Consider the following 27,461-nt stretch of genomic DNA (forward strand, 5'->3'; position numbering starts at 1 on the left):
TTACCATTGCTCTCTCTGCCAATACTCCTCTCACTCCCCAAACTCTTCTTTCTTTTTTTAGACTTCCACTTCATCACAGCTGCTTCTTTTCTTCTTTCCTTGTGCATTTCAGTTTTTCTGTTTCCTTTCCAAGTACTCATTTCCTCTGCTGATTATTTTCTCATTTTTCAGTCTTTCCAAAAAGATCTTTTGGTTCCGATAGTTGGTATTAACTCTGCTGGAGAGAGTGCTTATACCAAGCTACCTTATTAGTTATTGGCCAACCTATGGATTGTCTCTTCCTAAGTCAGAAACTTACTCTTGATCTAACTAGCAGCACATAGGGTGTCAGGGTCATGTAACCATTTTTCTTAAGGGATGTGTGGCTTGAGGATCACTTGGAGAAATAGAAACTCATACTCCTTTGTTTCTCTGTCACAGCTGCTATGGGAATTGTGCAGAAAACACAGAACTTTTCAGAGATTCTGAAGTCAGAAATGAACTAAAAAAGGAAAATTTTAATTGCTCAAATAGCTGATGGCAGGCCCAATACAAATGCTGTTGCTGGCACCCAAATGGATCATCCAGGAGCCTAGGGGTCAACCTGTCCCACCCACCACCACCAGTGTCTGTGCATGTTGTTCAGGCATTTTGGAATGGGCTTGCCCTTCTCACTGCCACTGGCACCCATGAGCAGCATGCAGGGACCTCAAGACAGGCCTACCCTTCCCATAACCACCAAAGCTAGCACCCATGTGCACCATCTGGAGGATGGGGGAGCAACCCTCCCCACCCACTACCAAGCTGCCCACTGTACTGCCCATGTACATAGTCTAGGAGGCTTGGTATAGGCTCACTCTGACTGCCACTACTGACTCATATACTTGTAATGCAAGGGTATAAGGACAAGCCGGTCCAGTCTACCACCAGTGCCTGCACATGCCTCCTGGGGCCTAAGGACTGAACTGCCCAGCCCACTGCTACTGGTGCCCACATGAGACACTCAGGAGCCCAAGGCTTGGACTGTCAATGCTACTGCCACTGCTAATGCCACACATGCTGCCTGGGGTCCTCAGGACCCACACACCTGGCCTGCCCCTGGCACTGCTGTCACTTTAGCATGCTACCTGGTGGCTGCAGGACCAACCCCTTCTGGGCTCACAACTGCCAGTGCCAGCATACACCACCAAGGAGCCTGAGGACCACACGCCTGGCCCATCACTGCCATCACTGGTGCCAGAGGACTGATCAGCCTGGTGCCCATCATCCCAGTAAAGCCTCACCACAGTCTTCACTAAGCTGTAGCCTAAGCCACCGAGGAACTCACAGATATCAATAATGTTGATTACAACCGAAAAAATACAGAGACTACACTACTGTGTCCACCCAGAATCAAAGCCAAAGCACCCTACCCAAATAACACTATAGATATATGATATAGTTTGTACATTTATCCCCACCCAAATCTCATGTTGAAATGTAATCCTCAGTGTTGGAGAAGGGGCCTGGTAAGAGGCAATTTGATCACGGGGACAAATTTCTCCTGAATTATTTAGCACCATCTCCTTGGTGCTGTCCTCACAATAGTGAGTGAATTCTTGTGAGATCTGGTTCTTTAAAAGTGTGCGGTACCTCCCCTCCCTTGCTTTCACCACAGGTCATGCCTGCTCCCCTTGGCCTTCCACCATGATTGTAAGCTTCTAGAGGTCTCCCTAGAATTTGCGCAGTTGTCAGCATCAGGCTTCCTATAAAGTCTACAGAACTGTGAGCCAACTAAACCTCTTTTCTTTATAAATACCCAGTCTCAGGTATTTCTCTTTAGCAATGCAAGAACAACCTAATACATCTACTGGAAAATGTCTTTACCTACAAAAGCAAATTCATAAAATTGGATGAAGCTACTGTTACAACAGATGCATAGGTATCAACTTAAAAACACAAGAAACATGGAAATGCAAGAAAATATGACACGTCCAAAAGAACACAATAATTATCTAGTAAGATTCCAAAGAAAAGAAAGTCTATGCAATGCCTGAAAAAGATTCAAAATACTGATATTAGTATTTTGAAATCAGTGAAATACAAGATAACACAGATAACCAATACAAAGAACAAAGAATAATTCATGTTCTGAATGAGAAATTTAATTAAGAGACAGAAATAATAAAAAAAGAACAAAACCAACGTTTTGGAGCTATAAATAATATGAATAAAATTAAAAATACAATCAAGAACTTTCACAATAGACTAGATCAAGTAGAAGAAAGAATTTCTAAACTTGAAGAAAAATCTTTTGAAAGAATCTAGTCAGACAAAAAATACAGAATTTTAAGAAAGAAAGCCTACATGACATATGAGACATGTTAAAGTGATCAAATGTTTCAATTTTGGTAGTTTCTAAAGGAGAAGATATGGGAAAAGGCATAGACAATCTATTTAATGAAATAATAGCTTAAAACTTATGAAGGCCTGCAAAGGATATATACATCCAGATACAGGAAGCTCCAAGATATACACATAGATTCAAACAACAGCGGTCTCCAAGACCCCTTTTGGTCAAACTCTCAAAAGTCAAAGACAAAGAGAATTCTCAAAGCAGCAAGAGAAAAGCATCAAGTTACATAAAAGGGAATTATCATCAGACTAACAATGGATTGCTCAGCAGAAACTTGAAGACCAGGAGAGAATGGAGAGATTTATTCAAAGCACTGAAAGAAAAAATTTCCAGCAAAGAATACTTTACCTAACAATTCTATCCTTCAAAACTAAAGGAGAAATATAAAGTCTTTCCTTAAAAAGCAAAAACAGGTAATTCATTGGCACTAGACCAGACCTACAAGAAATGCCCAAGGGAGTTCTATATCTGAAAACAAAAAGGAAGATATCTACCATTGTGAAGACACATGAAAGCATAAAACTCATGGGTAGAACATATGTACAAATGAGAAAAAAGCCAAACGTTATCATTACAAAAAACCTCACCTATTAATAATAACCTTGAATATAAATTGTTTAAATCCATTAACTAAAATACATCCTGATTGAATGGATTTTGAAAAAACTTAATATCTAACTATTTCCAGTCTACAAGAAACTCCCTTCACCTGTAAATACACACACAGATTGAAAGTGAAGGGATGGAAAAATATTCCATATAAATGGAAACCAAAAGCATGCAGAAGTAGCTATATTCATGTTAGAGAAAACAGACTTTCTTTATATTTATATTAGAGAAAAAGAAACAAAGGAGGCCCTTATATAATAATAAAAGAGATCAATTCAGGAAAAGAATATAAAAACTGTAAATATATATTCACCTAGCAAGGGAACACCCAGATATATAAAGCAAACATTATTAGGGCTAAAAAGAGAGATAGACTCTAGTACAGTAATAGTTGGGGATTTCAACACTCCACTTTCAGCATTAGACAGAGAGTCTAGACAGAAAATCAACAAAGAAACATTGCATTTAATATGTATTATAGACCAAATGAACATAACAGACATTTACCAAATACTTGATTCAACAGTTGCAGGATACACTTTCTTCTCATTAGTAAACAGAACATTCTCCAGGATAGAACATATGTTAGGCCACAAAACAAGTCTCAACAAATCTGTAAAAATCAAATTTATACCAAGTATCATCTGAGAGCACAATGGAATAAAACTAGAAATCAATAACAAGATTTTTGTTACTTTGGAAATACTACAAATACATGGAAATTAAATAATATGCTCCTGAATGACCATTAGGTCAATGAAAAAGGTAAAAATAAAAGAAAAAATTTCCTGAAACAAATGAAAATGGAAACACAACATGCCAAAACCTGTGGGATATAGCAAAAGCAGTGGTAAGAAAGAAGTTTATAGCAATAAATACCTACATCAACAAAATAGAAAAATTTCAAATAAACAACCTAATGGTATGCCTCAAGGAACTACAAAACCAAAAACAAATTCAACCCAAAGCTAATAGAAGAAAAGAAATAATAAAGACCATAGCAGAACTAAATGAAATACAGACTATATATATATATATATATATATATATATATATATATATATATAAAAGATCAATCAAAGGTGATTTTTTGTAAAGATAAACAAAATTGATAAACTGCTAGCTACACTAACCAAGAAAAAAGAGAAACAACCCACATAAATAAAATTTAAAAAAAGAGAAAGGAGATATTACAACTCAGATATAAAAGATTATTAGAGACTGCTAAGAACAACAATACACTAACAAATTGGAAAACCTAGAAAAAAATGGGATACATTTCTGGACACATACGACCTACCAAAATTGAACCAGAAAGAAAACTTGAACAGACCAGTAATGAGAAATGAGGTTGCATCACTAACAGCCTCTCAAAAAACAAAAACCCAGGACTGAATGGCTTTACTCCTGAATTTTACCAAATTTATAATGAGCTAACACCAATTCTTCTCAAATGATTAAAAAAAAAAAAAAAAAAAAAAAAGAAGGAGAAAGAATGCTTCCTATTCATTCTACAAGGCCTGTATGACCCTGATACCAAAACGGACAAGGACACAACGACAGAAGAGAAAATTACTGGTCATATCCCTGATGAACATAGATGCAAAAAATACTCTCAACATAATAGTAGCAAACTGAATCCAACAACACATCAAAAAGGTAATATACCACAATTAAGTGAGATTTATCCCAGGGATGCAGAGATAGTTCAATATATGCAAATCAATAAATGTGATATATTACATTAACAGAATGAAGGACAAAAACTGTATTATCGTCTCAACAGATGCAGAAAAAAAAATCTGATAAAACTGAACATCCCTTCATGATAAAAATTCTCAACAAAATAGGTATAGAAGGAACATGCCTCAACATTATAAAGGATATATATGACAAACTCACAGCTAATGTACCGAATGGGGAAAAGCTAAAAGACCTTCCTCTAAGGACTGGAACAAGGCAAGAATGCCCACTTTTACCAACTTACTCAAAACAGTGCTGGAGGTCCTAGCCAGAACAATCAAGCAAGAGAAAGAAATAAAAGACATCTGAATTGGAAAAGAGGGGGTTGAACTGTCCTTCTTTGCAGATGATATAATCTTGTGTACTGAAAGAACCCTAAAAACTCTAACAAAAATGTTTAGAACTGATAGAATAAATTCAGTAAAGTTGCAGGATACAAAATTGCATACAATAATCAGTAGCACTTCTTTAAACCAATAACTAGTGGAAAAAGAAATTGAGAAAGTAATCCCATTTACAATAGTTAAAAAAAAAGAGTAAAAATATCTAGGAATACATTTAACCAAGGAGGTGAAAGACCTCTACAATGAAAAGCATAAAACACTGATGAAAAATTTTGAAGAGAACACAAACAAATGGAAAGACTGCCCATGCTCATAGATCAGAGGAATTAATATTGCTAAGATGACCAGACTATCTAAAGCAATTTAATCCCTATCAAAATACCAATGATAATCTTTACAAAAATAGAGAAAATATCTTGAAAATTACATGAAATCACAGAAGATCCTGTGATTATATAATGAAAGCAATCCTGAGCAAAAAGAACAAAACTGAAGGCATCACACTATTTGACTTTAAAATATACTACAAAGCAATAGTAACCAAAACAGCATGATATTGGTATAAAAACAGACACATAGACCAATGGAACAGAATTAAAAACCCAGAAGTAAACCCATGTGTTTAAAGCCAACTGATTTTTGACAAAGGTGCCTGAACATACACTGGGGAAAAGATACCTTCTATAATAAATGGTGATAGAAGAACTAGACATCCATATACAGAAGAATAAAATTTAACACCCTATCTCTTACCATATAAAAAAATCAACTCAAAATGAATTAAGGCTTAAACATAAGACTCAAAAATATAAAAGTAGTAGAAAAAAATTAACTCAAAATGAACTACAGGCTTAAACATAAGACCCCAAAATATAAAATTCCTAGAAGACAGCACAGGGGAAAATGCTTCAGGACATAGGTCTAGGCCAAGATTTTATGACTAAGACTTCTAAAGCACAGGCAACAAAAACAAAAAGAGACAAATGAGACTGTGTTAAACCAAAAAGTTTCTGTACAGCAACAGGAACAATGGACAGTGTGAAGAGGCAGCCTGTAGAATGGAAGAAAACGATAATGTTGGTGGAAATGTAAAATTAATAAAGCCATTATAAAGATAGTATGGAGATTTCTCAAAAAACTAAAAACTACCACATGATCTAACAATTTCACTTAAGGGTATTTATTTAAAGGAAGGGAAATCAGTGTATCAAAGGGACACCTGCATCTCCATATCTATTGCAGCACTATTCCCAATAGCCAAGATATGGAATTAACTTTAGTATCCATCAATGAATAAATAGATAAAACATAGTATATATACACAATGCAATATTATTCAGTCATAAAAAAGAATTACAACCTGTCATTTGCAGCAGCATGGATGAGTCTGGAGGTCATTATATGAAGTGAAATAAACCAGTCATGTAGTCACTGTCTAGCTCATCTGGGTATTATACAATTCTATAGCGGTATGCAACTTTGATTGAGTTTTTATTGACCAGGCTATTTTGCAACTTAATAGTGATAAACTTATAGAGAAAAACTGGTATTAATGCAAGTGATTGTGGGCTGACAGAAATGAAAATTATTCCTGCCAACTGCAATAAAGTAATTTGGTTTAGAATAGATGCAATTTATTTTCATCAGGTAGAAAAGGTAACCCCAACCATTACAGTTTATTGGCCTGTAGGATATTAACCAATTTTTTGTTTAGTAGTAAATTAATTTTATTATGCCTTTGACTGTTCAAATATCTGACCTTCAAATTCTCCTCTGAACCAGACATACTGTTTTCTTCCTTAATTAATGAGTTGAATAAATTATTTGACTTGGGCCAATTTTATAGTTTTATGAAAGTCATGTTTTTAACTTTTAGAAAATCGTATTTTTGGGTCATTCAAGAGCATGGACAGCACCAACCACTCTCTCCAGCTGGAAACAGTCCCTTAAATTAATTTCCATGACATTCCATTTTTCTAGTATTTCTCCTGCTTCACTGGGCCTCTCTTTCTTGATTGTGTTTGCCAGATCCTTCCCTTCTATTCATTATTTAGATATTGGGGTTCCCTCGCACTTGATTAGAAACCCTGTTCTCTTTTTTACATTCTTTCCCTAGATGATTTCATCTACTCTCCTGCCTTCATCTACATGGTGAAATGCACCAATTCATATTTCTAGGTTAGTCCTCTTCCTATATATCCAGGTATCTACACAACAGGTCCATTTGGGTGATTCGTACTGCCTCAAATTTATTAGTGCTCAGATTAAACTCATTTAATAATACACAAACACATCTTAATAAAGATATAAATATCACAATAATACTTTAATAATCTTGATGAAATGTTCTGAGGCCATGGTGATGTATTACAAGGTATTTGTGCTAAAGCAGACTACACATTTTTAGTGACTGGGATCTTCTTGTCTATCAGATTCTGTGTCTTCTTTTTCTGATGATATTGAATAAAAAATATAAACATTTTGCATATTGATCTTCCCATTTCTGTAATTGAGACAGACCACCTACCTTCTGTATTCTTTCTTTAGACTGAAGAGTATAGTTGATAAAATTTTAATTCTTCTTCATATCAATTATGTATATTAGGATATCCTTAAATCTCCTAAAACACATACTTGTAGATTTTTTATTTTTTTTTTTAGCCTGGGTGACTATGGAGTAATTAATTACATAATTAGGTAGAGTTAACTACTCTGAAGTAGCTAATCACTTTGCTACTCTGTGGGGTGGCTGAGACCTATCTGTTCTGATACTCATGAGGAACCAAGAAGTTTGTGGGAAAGAACTCATCCCAAAGAAATACAGGGAGGGAGAGAAGCCAGGGCACTGATATTGAAGACGAGTGGCAATTTTCAACCCAAATCTCACCTAGATTATACTCTGGCTCAATTTCTGTAGACTTATGACTGAACTTGTAGAAGGTAAAATTTTAATGAAAGAACAAGTTTAAAAAGCTGTTTTTCCTTAGATGTCTCTGGGGCATCAAGCTCTTAGGCACCAGGAGAGGCACTGATGGTGGTGACAGCAGAACTGGCAATGAAAGCAGTAACTTTCATGGAAGCAGAGTTTGCTGCAGCTGTGACTGGATGTCAGTGCTCTTGACATCGGACATAGTTACCCTTAATACTTATCTAGTGACCTCTTTTTCTGCAGGTAGGAGTAGTCTCAGCCTGAAAGGCAGTGGCAGCAGCAGAAGCAGCTGCAGTGGTGTTTCTGGCAGGAGACACAGCTACTACTGTTGGCATCAGCTGCAGCCAGGGTGTTCATTGCAAGGATTCAAGACAAAGGAGGTATAGAATGCAGGAATGCCATGACAGTTGAGAGGCTTACTTCTCGGCACACATCGGAGAAACTCTGGGAAGTACAGCTCTACTGGTAAAAATTTTAAGGGAGAGAGAGCAGCTATTTCAGTGCACAAGAGGGTGGACCTTGAAAAATATTATTTGGCTGCTGATTTTCATGTTCCACCTCCAGGCTGGTATGACTTAGGAAACACAGGAAACAGGTACCATACCAGCAGCTATACCTTTCTGGCTGAAGTCACTCACTGATTCTGTTTGAGGGGCTAAGGCCAAGAAATCTCTGCTGCCAACACATGCTGCTTTGAGCTGCATTCTGTGGTGTTCTGTCATTTCAATGACCAATGTCAAGACCAATGTTTATGGCAGAACAAGAGTTGATGTCTTCAATAAGGAACCAAAATCTAAAATTTTCCGATACTAAACAGGCCACTCCACTCTGAAGGCCTGACACGTGCATGGTGTCTTTCTGAGAAAAGCAGCTGCAGGGGGTAGGATTCCCTGGACACAGATACTCATGTTTTCTGCCACGTAACCCTACCCCAGCCACAGTTAATTGGACTAGGGACTGATGCCTGATACAAACAAAGATAACCCATTTAAAGGCCACGACCAAAACTTTTCAGTAAGGATGGTGACTGGCTGAACTAATCAGATTCTCTCTCCGGGTGAGTTTGAAGGCCAGACATCCAGAAAGATTTGGCAGGGTGGAGTTGCACAGGATGAGAGACAGAGAGAAAGAAGGTGTTGATGCAGTCACTTGCCATGAGTAAGAAGAAGCCCAAAAGGGAAGTAGATAAGAGTAGAGGGAACTTTCTGAAGGGGTCAATAGTCTCAGAAGAAGTACAAGCAGATAACTTGAATCACTACTAAGCATATTAGAGTGGAGGCATTGTGTTCTGATGCCACTTTAAATCCTGTTCTAGTTCCTTGAAGCCTGAGTGAGCAGCTCTATTAAACTGTCAAACAATGTATTAGTCGAATGTAAATGAATAAGGCCATGGTAAAGTCAAGAGGGAAATCAAAGTATTCAGGAGGTGGACCATGTAATATGCAAATTGTCATTTGTATATTTTCAGAAAATGCCCAGGATTTTTGTTTTTTTGCTTATGTGAGAAAGTTTTTATAGGTAGGACAGATAACCCACACTTCAAATATGTAATACATATATATCAGTATAAAACTCTTTCATTATTTTCTGTCATTCTTATTTCAATGGGCATCCTTATATTTAACTACAACTACAAGGTTCTCATTTTCTTGGAACCTGAAAGAGCTGATGATTCCTCATTTCACCAGGACTCTTTAAAATAAAATTCCATAACCTTAAGGTAACTTGAGTGTGTTCCTGTTCATGGCCACCTACAACAACATAAGACAAAGGCAAAGAGGCAAGTGAACAGGTGGTAAGTTTGTGATGCCATCCAGAAACTGCATGTACACATATGTTTGAATATATTTTCTAAAAGGATAAAGAATAACCAGCAGGAAGACCAAAATTAGTCTTTCATAGCCCACCTTCCAACTTGTAATTTAAAGTTTGTTCCTCCTTTCCACATCTAGGCTTTTCCTTGACAACAGCTTATACCGTATGATCCCTATAAAGAGGGCAGCAGTCAATTGAGGGTCTAATGACACCTCACCTTCATGAGGTGCTGATGGATCAGGATGACCTGCTCACACCTCCCAGACATTCTGGAAAAAACAGAGTGTGAAAATAGAAAGAACCACCAATTGTGTTCACCAGTTCTAATTTACCACGAGGACAAATGTTAGGCATTAAAGGTCAACAGAGCTTCTGGTGATCCTCACTGAAGCAGAATGTTGAAAGCATTTAATAGAATTGCGTTTAAAGATCATGCCTACAGGTATTGTAATTTCTCTTAGCTGCCCAAAATACTCTTTCTGTAAAGTCAAAGTTTAATTCATTTCTTGACCAAATGATTCTAAAGTATATCTGGAAGAATAAGCAAGTAAGATCCACCAATAAAATCCTAAAGAAAAAATAAGAGGAATTATTTTATAGTATGGCTTTGCCCTGCTAGATATTAAATTGTTTTATATAACTACAGCAGTCAAAACTCTGTGATTTTGGTGTAGACCTCCAATCTGAGATATTTTTACATAATCACACCAAAAGGACCCTGCTCTAGTATAAAATGCATATTTTATTACCAAAAAATGTTCTATTGAAAACATTCTTGACCCTTATTCTATCTTTAACCCTTATACCAATGAGGAAAAACTTTTACACTGTTGGCATTTTAAAATTAAAAATATATCAATTTTACAGTCATATTAACTCAGTAAACTATTTCAAAAGCCTATAATAACTTAGCCTCCAATAATATATTTTATCCTTATCAACTGTGATTATAAATCAAATATAATTAACATAATCATTGAAAGTATTGAATAAATGGCCATGATCTGTATGCGGCCTGAATATCCCCCCATTCCCATGTCTACTGTCCCATTGTACCTACTTTGCGTTCATTCAACTAGATTTAGAATAATGAGAAATTCCATAAAAACAGAAGTGTATATCTTTTAGATCTTCAGTAAATGCCATTAGTAAACAGTCAAATCATTTACTAATTGAATGTAAATGAACAAGAACATAGCCACATCAAGAGAGAAATCACAGTATTGAGGGCCAGACCATTTAATATGTACGTGAGTCAAACTCTTAGAAGATGAGCAGATTTCTTTGCTTCCTTGGCTTCTCTGATGAAGTATTCATGGGTAGGATAGATAAAGCATATTACATATATATAGCTAATAGGTTAGGCCAGTGTAAAACTTTTTTCATTATTTTCTTGCTTGGGTCATGAGGGAAGGCCACATGCTGGTTTATAGAGTGGATATTTTACCAATCCAGAAAGAATAGTCCTTCTCTTTCAGTAATCCTGGAAAATGATTACTGTTGGAGCAGAAAATGAGTGTGGAGAGGCATAAAGAGCTTCGTTAGTGAGTATGGGGAATGTGAGGGAGAAGGATCCAGCAGTAGGGTGGTGGCAAAGACAGACATGGAGCAATTGGGCCACAGAAGTTCCGTATTTTGCATATGGAAGTTACTATGACAAGAATAGTGCAGCATGTGGGCAGTCAGTCTCTAGGCAGCAAGTTGGGATCAGCCACTGTGGATTTCTCTGGTGTTAGGGAGTACAGCTGGATTTCCCATCACTAGTGATTTGAGAGCAGCCAGGGATGAGCCTAGGCCTTGTGAGAACTCTGTTCTCTCCCTGGAATGGATGAAGGCATTATAGGGGACATCAGAAGAGGGTGACCATGGCCAGAGTTGACTCAGGAAGTAGGTGAGGGAATCTATTTTACATAATACTCACGTATGATTTATATGTATCATTGCTCTTTAGTCTGTATGGAAGCATAGTCACTAGAAAACAGTAATATCAATATTGACACATTCGAATAGCTGCTACAAAAGCATAACATCAAAATTTCATGTACCCTACAGAAAAATGGAACAGAATATGTGACATTTTCATTTTATTTTGCTTTTGCCACAAAACCCTTTATTCAAACAAAATCTCACACAGAAGTCCAAAGTTTTTTAAAAAATAAAAGCTGATCTGGTAAAAGGAAGGCTGGGAGACCTAGTCCTTGTGCTCATAGCAGACTGATCTTCTCCCCTAATTCCTCTGAAGTCACATTACAAAGGATCTAATGACCTCTCAGAACTCTGCAAGTTAATATGGAAAAAAAAAAAGTCACTGAAACTGAGTCTAGAAACAGACCTAAGGATACTTGGGATTTCACTTCCTCAGTGGTATTTCAGATAAGTGGGAAAGAACATAGAGAATACATACATAAGGAGAAGGAGCCAGGGAAAAATCTGGAAGAAACTATCTCCAAATATTATTTGTATTTATTTTTTGATGATTTAAAATTTTTTTTGAAAATTATCAGTGATTCTTAACTTTTTGCTTTCTATCTTTCCATGTGTTATTGTGTTATTTTTATTACACACAAAGAAGAAAAGGTAGATGGAAGAAAAGCCAGAGCATAAAATAAGTCAGATTGAGGCAAATCTGAGAGCTCCTTAGTGACTCAGATGGGAGACAGATAAGGTTCCAAGTGTGAATGAAATCAGCAGCTTACATTTATCCCACATTTGCTCATTCTCTGCTCATGCAGCCTTCAGCAACCAGGGCAGACAAAGGGCGGTAACTGTTGGTGACGGGCTCTTTGTCAGCCCTGGTCTCTGTGGAAACAAGGTGAAATGGGAAACAGCATATTTTAGTATTTAGACTGCAAATTCATCAGAAGTGAGAAGCCTGGTGCTGTGTCTACATATTACTTTTTGTCAAGTCTTTCCTTTTGTAAGCACTTTCTCTTTTGATGGGTAATATTTTTTTCAATTTTTAAAGTAGTTGGGGTTTTTCTTTTTTTTTTTTTTTCACTCTGTGAACGACCAAGAGAATGAAAAGCTAAAGTAGTACCTATTTATTTGTCTTCCTAGGCTGAAAGCAACATCTTGCAGATTTACCACAGAACCATTTCCTCTAGACACCACATTACAGAATAAATGGAGATAATTAGAAATAGTCAATGTGCTAATTTTTCCGTATTTGTTTAATGCAACTGCACATTGGTGACTTTATTGTGTTTGCCATCAACTTGCCCTGGGGTATCATTCTCAGAGGCAAAGGCAGATGATGTTTCATGTTAGTTTATTTTCCGTAGCTCTCCCAGTACTGGGCGTGAAGTGGTTCAACAGGAATGCTTTCCAGCTGCTGCTGCTGCTGAGGAAAGAAGCCACCACTGCGAACCTGCTAACAGGGAAACACATGGGGTCATACTCCTGGCAGGAACTTATTCTTCCTGCCAAAAGGGGAATTTAAAATCCTCATGTCTGTCCACAGAGAATCAATATTGGCCCAGAAAGAAGAGTTACCTATGAGGAAGACAGAAGGAATGATGGTACAATTAGTCAAGCTGTCCTTTAGCATTTTGCTGAACCTAAAGGAGGGAGTCGGAGTTGTGTATGGAAATCTATTGGTAAACTCAGTACTTCAAGCATTTTTGGTACAAGCAAAGACTAAAAGCTATCTGAGTGTCATTGTTGGGAGTCTAAAGCGACAGAGGGGACATGAGAGAGCAGATTGTCTTGGATACACAAGAGGGTTCCCAGAACTTGGAAGAAGAGAAATCCCAGCTGGGCCAGCACCTTTCCCTTGTATATTCTGGTTAAGGGTCATCAACATTTCCTTGGTGACCAGATCGGAGGCAGATTTCAGAACTCACTGTGTATCTTTTCAGCATGTTGAATAAACTGCGTATTGTTCTCATTCACACTGCTTTTTCAGGGACTCTCAGAAAACACATTCAGTAATAGCTAAGGAATCTGTTAGGTATTATAAAATCAGATAGCAATGACTATTGCTTTTAAGTACAGATTTTATAAAGATATTTTATAGTCTTTATTTGTAGTTATAGTGGTCCTTCAAAGTACATTTTTTGGAATCCCAATTAGGGTGAGGAGAGTGAGGCATTCACCACAGGGGCAAGCAACATTTAATGGGGAACCAAAAAACTCAGCACTCAGTGTAAATAATATTGTAATGTAATATTTTAAAAAAATTAATGCCAAGCATTCACTAAGCATAAACACCATCATAATTTTAAATAAAAGCAGGCTGTTTTGTTCTACAACTCTGTATTATTGTGCAACAGGAACAGTCATTTCCAATCAACAGCATGCCCCACCAGCCGGTTTATTAGGGTTGATAATGTCATGCAAACAGATTGGGCAATGCAGAGCTTTAAACAGAAGTCATAATTTGCCCCTGAAAACTTCAATTAACTATTCGTTTGATTCACAATAAAGGGGCTATTTTGATAAGGTATATAGGAACACGCAGTCTTCCTTTTGTTTCAGGCTCCAACATGGCTCAGCAGGGCATTCCATTTTATTAGTGACATTTCCATGAAGCTTAGAGGAGTGAGCTAACTTGCCAAGGTGATGGAAGCTAGTGGGTGTTCAGGCTGGAGTTCCATCCCGACTCAGATTGCCTTGCTAACCATGGCACATCACACATCCACATCAACTGTGCTGGGCCAACATTCCTTCATATTATATTTGAGATTCTGACTCTCTAGTGGGCAAATCCATGTAAGGAGCATGTCTCAAATACGCAGAGTTTCTCAATGGGTATGGCGGGCCTCAGGGACACCAGTCTTGTTAACCTTGGAAGCAGCTGGACAAGGCCTAGGTCGCTGGTGGCTTGTTTTCCTCTAACACAAATCCTTTATTCCTTGATGCATTGTAAAAATAAAATTCTATCTATCTATCTATCTATCTATCTATCTATCTATCTATCTATCTATCATCTATCTATCTATGCACACACACCGTGATATTGAAAAGGCTGGAAGGTATAGAAAGCTGTCAGATCCAGCTTCATTTCTATTTGAGAGCTCTGATTCTTTAACATTCCCTCTGTACTGCTCTCCTGCCCTATCCCAGCAGATTAGAACTGTAATGTTCTAATTTGGCAATTTAAAGCTAGTGATTTCTATAATTATTACATCATTCAGAGTATCCTAATTCCTCCTTTCATTGCCTTCTGTAGTATCTGTGTACAATTTTATCTCCTTCATTAAAACTATACAACACTTCTTTGAATGATTGGACCTTGCATTGTCTCTTTGTACATCTTCTTCCTTCTCCCTCTTCAACTCCAGTGTCTCACATAGTGCTCGCACAAATTGAGTGCTTAGCAAATGTTAATCAAAGTAAGAATCAAAACAAGGAAGTGTTTCCCTGTGTCATCCTAAGGGGATATGTAGGGAACATGTAAACATGTACAGATCTATTTGTAATCCTTAAACTCTAAAGATCCAGTCAATGATTACCGGTCATCATCTTTGTACTAGCTACTTCAAAAATAATAATTTTTGGCCGGGCGCGGTGGCTCAAGCCTGTAATCCCAGCACTGTGGGAGGCCGAGATGGGCGGATCACGAGGTCAGGAGATCGAGACCATCCTGGCTAACACGGTGAAACCCCGTCTCTACTAAAAAATACAAAAAAAAAAAACTAGCCGGGCGAGGTGGCGGGCGCCTGTAGTCCCAGCTACTCCGGAGGCTGAGGCAGGAGAATGGCGTGAACCCGGGAGGCGGAGCTTGCAGTGAGCTGAGATCCGGCCACTGCACTCCAGCCTGGGCGGCAGAGCGAGACTCCGTCTCAAAAAAATAAAATAAAATAAAATAAAAAAATAATTTTTGTCATAATAATGTATAACTTAGATAATACAAAAACAATAAAAAAATTAAGTCTAAAACTAAACATTGACTTAGTTGCTAAAACCATTATTCAAATGACAATCACCCTCCATTGAGGTGCCCAGTTGAGAGATGATACACACAAAAGGGTTCACTATATGAGGTGCCATTTTAACACGAAATTTATTAGCAGTAATTTAAAACATTGCTTGAAGTTACCTTATACAATTGCCGCATGCTTTCTAATTTGATTTCCATGTGGTTGTGATACGCTGGTAAAGGTAAACTAGCTTGAGGGTTAGTATACTCAAAGGAGAAGAGCAGGTTATATTATTAGCTCTGCTTACCAGGGCGTTTTGGCTTTCTTTTGTTTTTAAAATCAAGACTTTCTCTTATTTCATACCTCCGTGGGAGTATAGTTGCTTAGTAACCCTGCACTGACTGGGGGCTGTTGCTCTCGGAGCTATACCCGGGAGGAACCTGCGTGTGAATGAGACCGCTGTCAGCAAGCCTACACTCAGAGGATTTACCCGGTGCAGAGAGCTCCAAGAGAACACCAGAGCCCCTGGTATTCTGGTTCACTTGAATTTGTCCTCCTGCCTATTCCATATTTTTTTCACACATACAATCATTTGTTTGCAGTCTGGAAATATAAAACCATTCAAGAAATGGAGGCCCAACTATTGGTAAGAAACTTCTAATACACATTCAGTGTCTCACAATGTGTGTGGTAAGCAACTAAGTGATTTATCTTGCTCTCCTATGTCTGTTTGCTTCCTAAGTTGTGTGTCCTTCCCGTTGGATAGAATCCATCTGTTGCTCTGCTTACAGTGTGCTATGAGCATTTGAAGTTCAATGCTAATAGAGAGGAAACACTTTTAAAAAACGTTCCTTTTTTTCTTGGTTTTTTTTTTTTTTTTTTTTTTTGTCCAGCAATTCAGCAGTTATTAGGTTAGAAATATCAAACAATAATTCAGAAAAGTAAAGAACATGGAGGCCGACATTATCGTGGGCTTACTGTGGGTGAGGCACTGTATTTTACATGTATTGTCTCATTTGGTGGTCATAACAATTCGCTGTTGTATGTGTGTTTGTATGTTGGGAGGGAGGTCCTATTATTATCTCAGTTTTACAGATTGGAACCTGCAGCTTAGAGATGTAAAGTCACCTTCGAGGACACACAGTTAGTGATTTGCAGAGCCAGGATTGAAGCCAGGAAATCTTAATCACGATGCCATATGATATTGCTAAAATTACTTTAAATTACTTAGCTCAGTGAAAGGTAAGTTGTTTATAGCATACGTTGTTAATGCATGTCATGTAACGGTCCAGTATGAAAATCCAAATAACTCAACTGATCTCTTGGAAAGATGCTCAGAATAAAAGAGCCTCTGGCTGTTGTTCATCCCACCCCCCTGCCAAAAAAAAACGTGGTTCAGCAAGAAGGTTAAGAACACGATCACTTTGCAATAACAAGATATCACTTTATGGCAGAATTCTGGGTCATCAGAATTTTCCCTGGATCATTAATAAAGCACTGCTTGTCCAGACAACCCATGCTTATTGGTCCCTCTGAGGGAGAAAAGAAAAAAGGAGGGGAAAGGTCGTAGAGATGTATGAAAGAGGACCTTAGGGAAAGAGACCAATCAGGGCTTCTCTCTGTCCTGGTGGAAATGAGCGCCAGCTCCTTTTTTGTTCCTGCTCTAAGTTACTTGGCATCCTTTTCTTCTCTCTCTTGTTTCTATTAACCTCCCTCAGGGCAGAATGATAGTCACAACAGCCAATTAGGGAGACACTGAAGGAAGAAGGTGCTCCACAGCTCCTTCATTGTCCACAGAGAAACAATCACCTCAGTGGGAAGGTGGTTTTAATTGGCCCTATTCCTTTCTTTTCCTCTCCTTCCTCCCCGTCAATACCCTCTCAATCAAGCTCCTTGGCCTAAAGCTAGTGAGTTACCGGGGAACCAGAAAAGCACTAATAAGCTACCACTCAGGTGGTTTGAATTATTCTACAGGCAAAAACTCAAGTATTCTTCTGGGATTTGCTAGCTCTCGCTTCTAAGCCCCATATGTACAGCATGTTTCCAAGGTGAGCAACTGGACCACCTGCATCAAGGTCACCTGGGAGCTTGTTAAAAAGGCAGATTCCTGGGCAAGGCCCCAGATTCATGCAATCAGAATCTCTGAGGGTGACACTGGGAAGTCGGCATTTTTAACAAACTCTCCTGGTAGTTGTGGAATACATCATAGTTTGAATACATCATAGTTTGAAAACCACTGCCTTACAACTTGCAAAGTGCTTTTACATACATCACTAGACTCAAGCATCAAATTCTTCAGAGGTTTATTTTCTTATTCCCCTTTTTGTGTTGCTGTTATTTTCCTCTCTAATCAGCCTAACATCTCAAAATCAGTAGGTCCTCTGTTAAGAAGACTGAATAAGCCAGAGTCAATTTCTCTGCCAAAGATGACAATAAAAGGAAAATAAAACAACCATTATAAATCATTTAAGACAGGAAGATGACTTCTAGTGGGGGACTCAGTCTTAACCAACTCTGCATAATTTCTGGAGCAAGACTGAGTTCAAACCCTACTTTGTCACTTTGCGTTAGCTTCCTCGTCTGTAAAATAAGGGTAATAAAGCACTTACCTTATAGAGTTGTTGTTAGGGTTAAATGAATTAATAAAGGCAAAGTGCATAGAATGACACCTGGCTCAATACTAACAGCTGGCTGACTAAGATAGCCAGAATGGCAAGTTGAAAAGCTACAATTCAACATGAGTCACTGAGATATAGTTTATAAAGCTTAGGTATTATTGCTATGTTTTGTTGTCTTCAATAAAGACATAAGAACAAATATTAATAGACTGAATATTAAGAAATGTCATAGTGTGCCTTTTGTCAGAATTTCTCAACTTTGGCACTGTTGACACTTTGGACCTGATGACTCCTTGCTGTGGAACAGCTGTCCTGTGCAAAGTAGATTTTTAATTTTTTTTACCAGCATTCCTGGCCTCTACTGGTAGCATTCCACTGTTTGAGATGACCAAAAATGTCTCCAGACATTGCCAAAAATCCTCGGGAGGGTGGTGGTGCAAAATCACCCTTGGTTGAGAATTATCTTACATCTGACAGTGTAAGACTTCCCACAGAAAATAATGTTTAGGCTTAGTCTTGTAGCATATGTAGAAGTTAAAAATATTAACTATTTCCTATGTGCCAGGCACTGCTCTGCATTTTTTATGCATTAATGCATTTAAGGCCAACAACCTTGTGAGCCTAGGTTAGCCACTACTATCCTTTTACTGGACAGGAGGAAACTGAGGCACTGAGAGGTTAAGTAATTTGCCTAAGGCCACACCACTTAATGAAGATGCAGAGCCATAACGGGTGGCAGTTTTGCTCCAGACTCTGTAATTCTCACTTTCAGGCAAGGTAAAGGAGGTAGATGAAGTGTACAGAAGTGAAAGAGCTCTGAACTGGGGACACCCTGAAAGTCTGCATTGGATGGAATATTCTATGCGAGGAGAAAAGTGGCAGGATGTTAGGCTATGCAGCCAAGGGGGAACCCGTCATGCAGGAAGTCTGAGGTCCCCTTGGGAATGAACGTTTTTCTGTGGACAGTGGGGAGCCACGGGAAGGAGAGGGGCCTGATCAGATTGTTTTAATAAAGTCAATCTGGCCTAGGCCAAGGGGAAAGGCTAGAAAAAGGAGAGACTCTGGTTTTGTATAAAATTAAAACCGCCAATATTTACTGTCACTTTTTCTTTCCAAGATACTAAGAAAAAACCCAAACCTTAAATAGCAGAAAAGATACAGCTGCTCTGGCCTATATGCAGAATCCTTTACTACTATCTTCTGCATGATATACATCTGTGTTTACTCAAGTCCCAGATTTAATTGGATTTAAATAAGAATCTGAGCACAGTCACCCAGAAGGCCTGACATAAATAGAAGAGTATCAAGGGGTCGGAGAAGACACATCCTGTCTGCTTCTATAGAAAGCAGATTCAAGGATTCCCCACCTGCATCTTCTTCCCCCTCCTGCTAAAGAGCTGCTCCTCATGTCACTAAGCAACAAATGTGCACTTGGGGAGTCCACATCTCATCACTCCCACTCCTTCTCTCTCCTCAAGAAGCCAACTAAATGCTATGGTTTGGATTTATTTCTCTTGTTATCTTTATCAAGCATGATACAAATGCTTTGTTCTACTTTTGGCTCTCACAAAGAGCCTGTTTCATCATCAACATAATTGTAAAGCTAAAATAGGGTTGGGACGTTTGCCATCACTTTGCAGGTTTAGGTTGCCAGGCACACTTACTGAACTGAATTCTTTGTTTTCTAACTACAGTTGCCTGCCTGCTTTTCGAGGAAGCTCATAGTAGGTGAGAAGTAACCCAGTTTTGTGACCTCATGATCTGAGCATAAAGGCTTCATATGCTCAGGGTTAACTAGGTCTCTTTTAACCATGACAGTATACTATGCTTTGAAGAAACATAAAAATAATTAAAATATTAGCCTCTAATTCTGCCGCATAAAATAAGACTAATCGTTGCTAAAATAGTGAAATTGAACTCTATGTGGCAACGGTATTTTTCCCTAATACTACCACTCCCGAAGTGTAGTATTAAGGAAAATGGAATTATCCTCTTAGAACTACACTGTAAACTACATCATCGTTCAGGTGAGAGATATGCAAAATCACCCTAAGAAACACAGGGACTCAAGAGTGAGCAAGATGAGACTCATTTGATTGAGGATATTCATATATCTAAAGACTTAATGAATTAATTAGCCTGCGGATGGTGGAGCATAAACCCAGCCGAGTCACTGGGGCAAATACTGGCTGTGGCCATTAGGAACTGTCCATTAGAGGCTGTGTCTTTTCAGACTCCTCCAAATATTTACTTGTAGAGAAGGAGGCACCCAGCTATCACAACCTGATGCCCCTAAACATTTGAATCATGCAATTAACTCCTCTCTGCTCTGATTCCATCTCTACCCAGCAACTTTCTGATGACAATTTGGCTTTCTGTGTAATTTACCCATGGGAAGAATACAAGTGTTTGGCTACCTTGGTTGTTATTGTTTCTCAGTGAAAATTAACAGTTGCATGCTATGTTAGAGACTTGAACCTCCTAGGGCTTAGTCAGCATGAATTAGCACCCACTAATTGTCAGGGTTTGATAAGATGGGGTGTCTGGATATGTCAGGCTGTTGGCAGGAAGATAACTGATTCAAGTTGTGGCTCTTTGTGCGACCAGCAGTCTTCTATGACCACACCTTGACGGCCACACAAGGCTTTCTTGTGACCCGTAGATAGATTTCCCACCCTCTGGGCTTCAATTCCTTCCATGGTCTGCCCATCTAAACAGTCAGAAAATCCTAGGAGCTCTCATTTATTGCCATTCCTCATACTTTGTTTTTAGGGTTTGTGTCCTCATTTGCCTTTCCAGACCAGCAGTTCCCAAAAGCCAGTGTGGGAACCATCTGTATCAGCGTGACCAGTCTGTGAAGATCAAGCATAGGAATGCCAGGGCTCCACTCTACATGTCCTTTATCTGGGGTGGCGCCCAGGAATCTATTTATTATGCTCCCTGGGTAATTCTGATAAGGAGCCACATTCCAGAATCCCTGTCTAGATAAGTGGTTCCCAAAATTGGTGATGCTATAGAATCATTCTTAGAAAATGTCAATGCCCAGGCTTTACCCCAGACTAATTAAACCCTAGGCTTTTTTTGGAGGTGAGACGTGGGCATGGATGTTTGTAAAACACTCTCTAGATGAGTCTAATGTATTGTGAGTGTTGAGAACTTTTGGCTCAGAACTGTGATTCTCAAAGTGTATTACCTGGAAACAAAATATAAATTCTCAGATTAACTAGACCCTCTAAAGCAGCAACCCTGGGGAAGGATCCCAGCAATCTGTGGCTTAAGCCTCTCTAGGTGATTCTGAGGCTTCATTGGCTTAGACTGTTTCACAGAGCCTCCTCACTGACTTTCTGTGGCTAGTCCCTCTTTTCCCAGATACATCCTCCACAATAAAAATATTTTCGCCTTGTCACCCTGCACTCAAAAGCATCCAGTCACTCCATACTGCCTGCAGACATCCTTTGCCTGGCATTCATGCCTTCTCTGGTCTACCCCAACCCTAGGCTTCAGTTCACTAGCAGAGTAGGAGAAACCAGGCTTGCTGACCCCGACACAGTGGTTTCCTGTTTTGCTTATGCTGCTCCTTTTGTAAAAATCCTGGCCAGGTACTAGTAGCTCATGCCTGTAATCGCAGCACTTTGGAAGGCCAAGGGCCTTCCTGGGCAGATCACCTGAGGTCAGGAGTTCAAGACCAGCCTGTACAACATGGTAAAACCTCATCTCTACTAAAATTAGCTTAGTGCAGTGGCATGCACCTGTAATCTCAGGTACTTGGGAGGCTAAGGCAGGAGAATTGCTTGAACCTGGGAGGTGGAGGCTGCAGTGAACTGAGATCACTCTAGTGCACTCCAGCCTGGGTGACAGAGTGAGACTTCTCAAAAAAAAAAAAAAAATCCTGGAGAAGCGGGAGCACGTTTGCAAATGCCATAATCCTTAACCTGGCATTGTTCACAGAACAGGAAGTCCTTACACATTTGCAGCGTATGATCGTGTGAGTGTAGGAGTGTGCTTGTCTTTAACGCGCCTCTACTTAATCTATCGCAGGTTCTCCATTCAGTCTGGAGAACAACTCACCTGAACCCTTTTTGTTTGTTTTTAAGCACTTAAGCCCATCAGAGCATGTGCAATATTCGGTTCCCACATTAAAACAATCAGTTTGGCATGAAAAGTTCCTTGGGGATGGGTGACTGAAAGGAGGCAGGAGGGGACTCCTGGGGTATGGATAATGTTTAATTTCCTGATGGGGGTGCTGGTTACATGTGTTCTCTCTACAGGAATTCATTACATTAAATACAGTAATTTGCATTTTCTGCCTGTGTGTCTTACTTCAATACAAAGTTACAAAAAATTCTTTCATGCAGTTGTTCTCCAGCTTCTCAAATTCTAATTTGACCAGAGCTTACCAAGCATTGGTGATGTGCCAAGAACAGGGCTGGTTGCTTTCATATTTTATTTGATTTTTACCCTCATAACTCTGAAGTGGGAACTGGCATTATTGCTTTTTACTCATGAGGAAGTGAGGCTTGCAGAAATGATGAAACTTACCAAGTTCACACAGGTGGCCAGTGTCAGGATAAAACTGGAATCTAGTTATCATATCACAAAGTGCTAGTCTTCTTTCTGCTTCACTATGACTCTTCAAGAGAAGTCTTTAAATGGTGTGTATCAATAAAAAATTACAATGATTTTGTTTTTTATTAGAAATCATCAAAGAAAGCATTAAGTTGCCTTCTTAGATTATTTCCTTTCTTTTCTTTTCTTTTTTTTTTTTCTTTTTTTTTTTTTTTTTTGAGATGGAGTTTCACTCTTGTTGCCCAGGCTGGAGTGCAATGACACTATCTCAGCTCACTACAACCTCCACCTCCTAGGTTCAAGCAATTCTCCTGCATCAGCCTCCCGAGTAGCTGGGACTACAGGTGACCGCTACCACACTTGGCTAAGTTTCATATTTTTAGTAGAGACGGGGTTTCACTATGTTGGGCAGGCTGGTCTCAAACTCCTGACCTCATGATCCACTCACCTCGACCTCCCAAAGTGCTGGATCACAGGTGTGAGCCACTGCGCTCGGCCCTTCGCCTTCCTAGTTTTCATTCCAGATATTTTGTTTTCCTTTGTCTCTTTGTTAAGATGGAAACTGATCACTAGTGTAAGGCAGATTTAAATGTTGGGCAGTTGAAGCATTGTTTAAAAGTGTGGCAGAGTCCTGGAAGTCCCTTCAGCACCAAGATGACCCTGGAGGTCCCTTCTGCATCTTCACTGCCAGATTTCAGGCGGAGAGGCCAGAAAAGCCAAGGTGGTAAGAAAGGAATGTGGGGGTTTTGGGCAGTGGCTATTTAGTAACTCCACAGAAGGATTTCAATAGTGCAGCTCCTGGTATAGGCTGTGCTGCTGTGTGCAAGGAGAATACCAGCCCTGGGGTGAGTTGAACCTAAAGCAGAATATCGTCCTGCCCTGCATACACACCTTTGATGACGAGAGACTTTTCTCAAGGAAGAGTCTTGGCTTTACAATTGGCCATCTTGACAGTAATGTACAATTTGTTAAGAATTCACGTGATTTTTCTTCACTAATGTCTACAGGCTTCCCGATTATTCTACAAACTCTATGAAATCCTTGTTCTTCGTTGCACAATTAGCTGTGAAACAGACAGAGGTTACCTACAATAAGGTAAGTGTGAAAAGGAGTCCTTCTGCCTGTGAGTGTAAGGCAAGAAACAAAAAGGAAAAGAAAGAGAAATGTTGCAGAGTGGAAAGCAACAAGCAACTGACACCAGGAAAGGTCTCCTGTGCCCCACAGTGTATTAATCATTTTTACATATTTGGTGCCACTGTTACATATTGCTTTAATAACAGAATAAATGCTGAACATGAAACAAAATAAAATTGGTTAAGCAGTGGAAAAGGATTCAGGCCTGTGAGCTCAACCCAACGTTGTTCCCAGTGAACTTACTTGGCAATCAAGAACAATATATGACATCTCTGCTGTCTCAAAATTCCCACATAGTACATAGTTTGGAATGCTTGGAAAAAGCTGTCCTGGTCCCCAACGAAACCCACATGTTACTACTGATTTTCTTATATCCTCCAGCCACCAATTAGAAGTTAGAATAAAAACAACAAGAGAGAAATTTAAACAATGGTCCTCCAGACAAAGTAGACCATGTGGCTGCTTACTTAACACTGATTCTTCCTTTCCTTTTTCTAAGAAAACCTTAAATTTCATTCGAGTGTGTAGCTCACTCCTACTTCAGAGGGAATCTCGATTAGTTAGCTAGCGCCATCCAATAGAAATATGGGAAGCCATATATGTAATTTAAAGTGTTCTAGCAGTCACATTTTTTAAAAAGTAAAAAGAAACAGGTAAATCAATTTTAATAATGTATTTTATTTAATCTATCTGAAATATATTGTCAATATAATCAATATAGAAATTATTAATGAGCTATATTACATTTTTTTCATATTACATCTTTAAAATCCAGTGTATCTTTTTCACTTACAGTGCATGTCATTTTGGACTAGCCATATTTCAAGGGCTTAGTATGGCTAGTGGCCACCATATTGGACATTGACGGTCGAACCCAATTCACATTCCCCTGACAACTACACTTGGTGTGAGGCCTCTGATGGCCCAACTAGACTGACAGCAAAGATCTTTCCTGTTGGAAGATCATCATTCTCTCTCCTGCTGGCAAAAACAAGAAAGAATAAAGGTCTGATTAACCCATGAGCCTTCTTGGGATTTATGAGAGGAACCAGGCTTTGGATGAACGTGACATTGAAATGAGCAGGATGGAAAGAAAAATCCTAGGGGTTTGGTGGCCATACTGGGCTGCTGATTAAACATGGAGTTTGCCCTGACTCTGAACTTTCCATTTAGTGAGATGATAATTGTCCCAATTGTTTAAACTAGCTTGTGTTGCTTCCAGCTAAAAGAGTGCCAGCTATATACAATGTGCAAGCTGACATGTTGTCATGCTCTGACCCTGATGAACACATCCCCACAAGGCTGTGACGTAGTAGGCGAAGAACTAACATGCATGGGATTGGAAGGGAGGGGGAAAACAAAATCAAACCATATGGAAAGCAGGAATCGCTGCATTAAATATCATTTTTAAAATGTACAACATAATAGCCATATGTTTAAGTCAGAATCATCTGCAAAGCACGCATGTTCACTTTCTGTTCCAGAGTCAGGCGTCTGAATTCTGTGAGCAAAGCCTAGGGAAAAAAACTAAACCTATGCCAGATTTACAAGAATAGTTATCTTTATAAAGACTATATAAACTAGAATACAAAGTTGCAAAGCTGAAGGCAAAGCTATTCAATAAAACCAAAGCAAGCAGCTTTCAAAGAGATCCCTTCAAAAGTGTGGTTCTACATTTCCCACCTAGTGCTAAGTAAAACATACATTTCAATTAGAATTAGAATCTACTTCAGGAAGTAAATTATTAAATGACCTAGCACATTTTGACGCTTTTAAATGCCCAAACTCCCAGCTGTGGAGAACAATGAGTCTTTAATGATAATTTATTCCCCTCTTGTTCCCATGATTGCTAGATAGCCAGGGGCCCTAGACACTTATTGGGTTCCAGGGACCCAATGTAGGCATTGTCAGAGGAGGATACCAATTAGCAGGTTTGGTTTCACAAAGAAGCATCGATTGCCCTGAGGTGAAAAACTCTGTCTCAGAGAAAACACCCTTGAACTCGAACTGTCTTTTTTTGCTCATCATTAGAAGTCAGCAAAGGATTTAGCCTCTCTCTTACCAATTCATTGTCCACCCTTCAGAAAATAAATAAATAAAGTAAAATGTTTTCCCTTATTATGAAGGTGACAATAAAGACAGTAAGCTTATCACATACATAAAAGATAGTGACCACTTTCTACTAGTTTTAATGGCACTATCACTGCTTCCAAAAATTGCCTTAGGTCACTTACAGCCCCTAGAGATAAACATCTGAGGATTTTGCATAACGGCCTTAATGGGTGTTTTCAGGACAGCATAATTACCTGGGGCTTGTAAGAGTGGAAAGCATCAGCCTCAAGGTTACTGAATAATGTATGCTCTATTAGAGAGAGAGAAAGAAGAACAAAAATCCTGTCACCATATGAATTACAATTTTATTATCTTTTTCATTCATTTAGTATTTCATTCAACACATTTGAAAGCATTTATTATGTACCAGGCACTGTACTAAGCACTTTAGATTCTAGTATGATTAAGACAGCAGAGTTCTACCCATTGAGATGTTCACAGTCTAGGTGGGGAAGGACATGGACAATGAAGAATACGCAAACCATTAATTCCCAGAAAGGAGTAAGGTTACCTCTGGGCCCCTGAGGAGGCCAATGAAGCTTTGCCTGTGGCCTTTAAGAGCTTCTCATTTTTCTCAGCAGCAGTGATCTGTCCATTCTATACTTTTTTTTTCAGTCTTCAAATATTTTATTACCTTTCTGGCTACATAGTGAATTCAGTGTCTTCATATTGACTGGTAGAAGATGAGAAGAAATTTTTCCTTTGCTTGGAAGTATCCATTTTTGGGTTGCTAGAGTCAATATTTAGCCCCTTCCCTGAGCACCCGCTCCCCTCAATCCCTAAGCCCGGGCACCCATATAAAAATAAAAATAAAACTTTTTAAAAAGTAAGTCTATATTTATTCATAAAATTATATCCTAGTCTTAAAGAAGCTCAGATTTCAGAGCCAGGCCTGGGTTTGAAACCCAAGCTCTACTCTTACCAAATGTATGATGCTGGCAGGTTGTCAAATCTCTGTGTTCCTCAGTTCCTTCACAATTAAAATGAAAAGTTCATAGGATAGTATAGATGTATAAATATAAGTATAGGCTTATTATGAGCATTGAACAAATTAACATACTAGCACCAGGCATACAATATAAATGGTATTATATCTCAATACAAGGGACTTATACTGCTACTTAGTGATTAGATTTGACAATCAGTAAGGAAAATGAATTTAAACATAACTAGTTCTGGAAAGTCCTTTGGAAGTGACCTTTTTGGAGACCCACAGCCCACCTCTCAATATATCCAGCACTGTCAATTTTTCCTTCAATGTTAAAACAAATTGTTGATTTCTCTGATTGAACATTAAGTAGTATAGCAGGTTTGCCTGTAGGGACCATGTCACACCAAAAGACCACATTTTAAAAC

General features: G+C 38.7%; 1 long non-coding RNA gene across 2 annotated transcripts; it reads left to right on the forward strand.

Moving 5' to 3' along the window:
- The first annotated feature begins 11,565 nt into the window (after window positions 1–11,565).
- Window positions 11,566–26,972, forward strand: LOC105475046 (uncharacterized). 2 transcript variants are annotated; one of them, XR_011624871.1, is made up of 3 exons: window positions 11,566–11,705; window positions 23,867–23,954; window positions 24,789–26,972. It is a non-coding gene; the product is annotated as an uncharacterized lncRNA (long non-coding RNA). The 2 variants fall into 2 exon arrangements; XR_011624870.1 differs by lacking the exons at window positions 23,867–23,954; window positions 24,789–26,972 and adding an exon at window positions 12,872–12,956 and having other exon boundaries at window positions 11,568–11,705.
- Window positions 26,973–27,461: the final 489 nt, after the last annotated feature.

This window comes from Macaca nemestrina, chromosome 6 (genome assembly GCF_043159975.1).
Source record: "Macaca nemestrina isolate mMacNem1 chromosome 6, mMacNem.hap1, whole genome shotgun sequence".
NCBI lineage: Eukaryota > Metazoa > Chordata > Mammalia > Primates > Cercopithecidae > Macaca > Macaca nemestrina.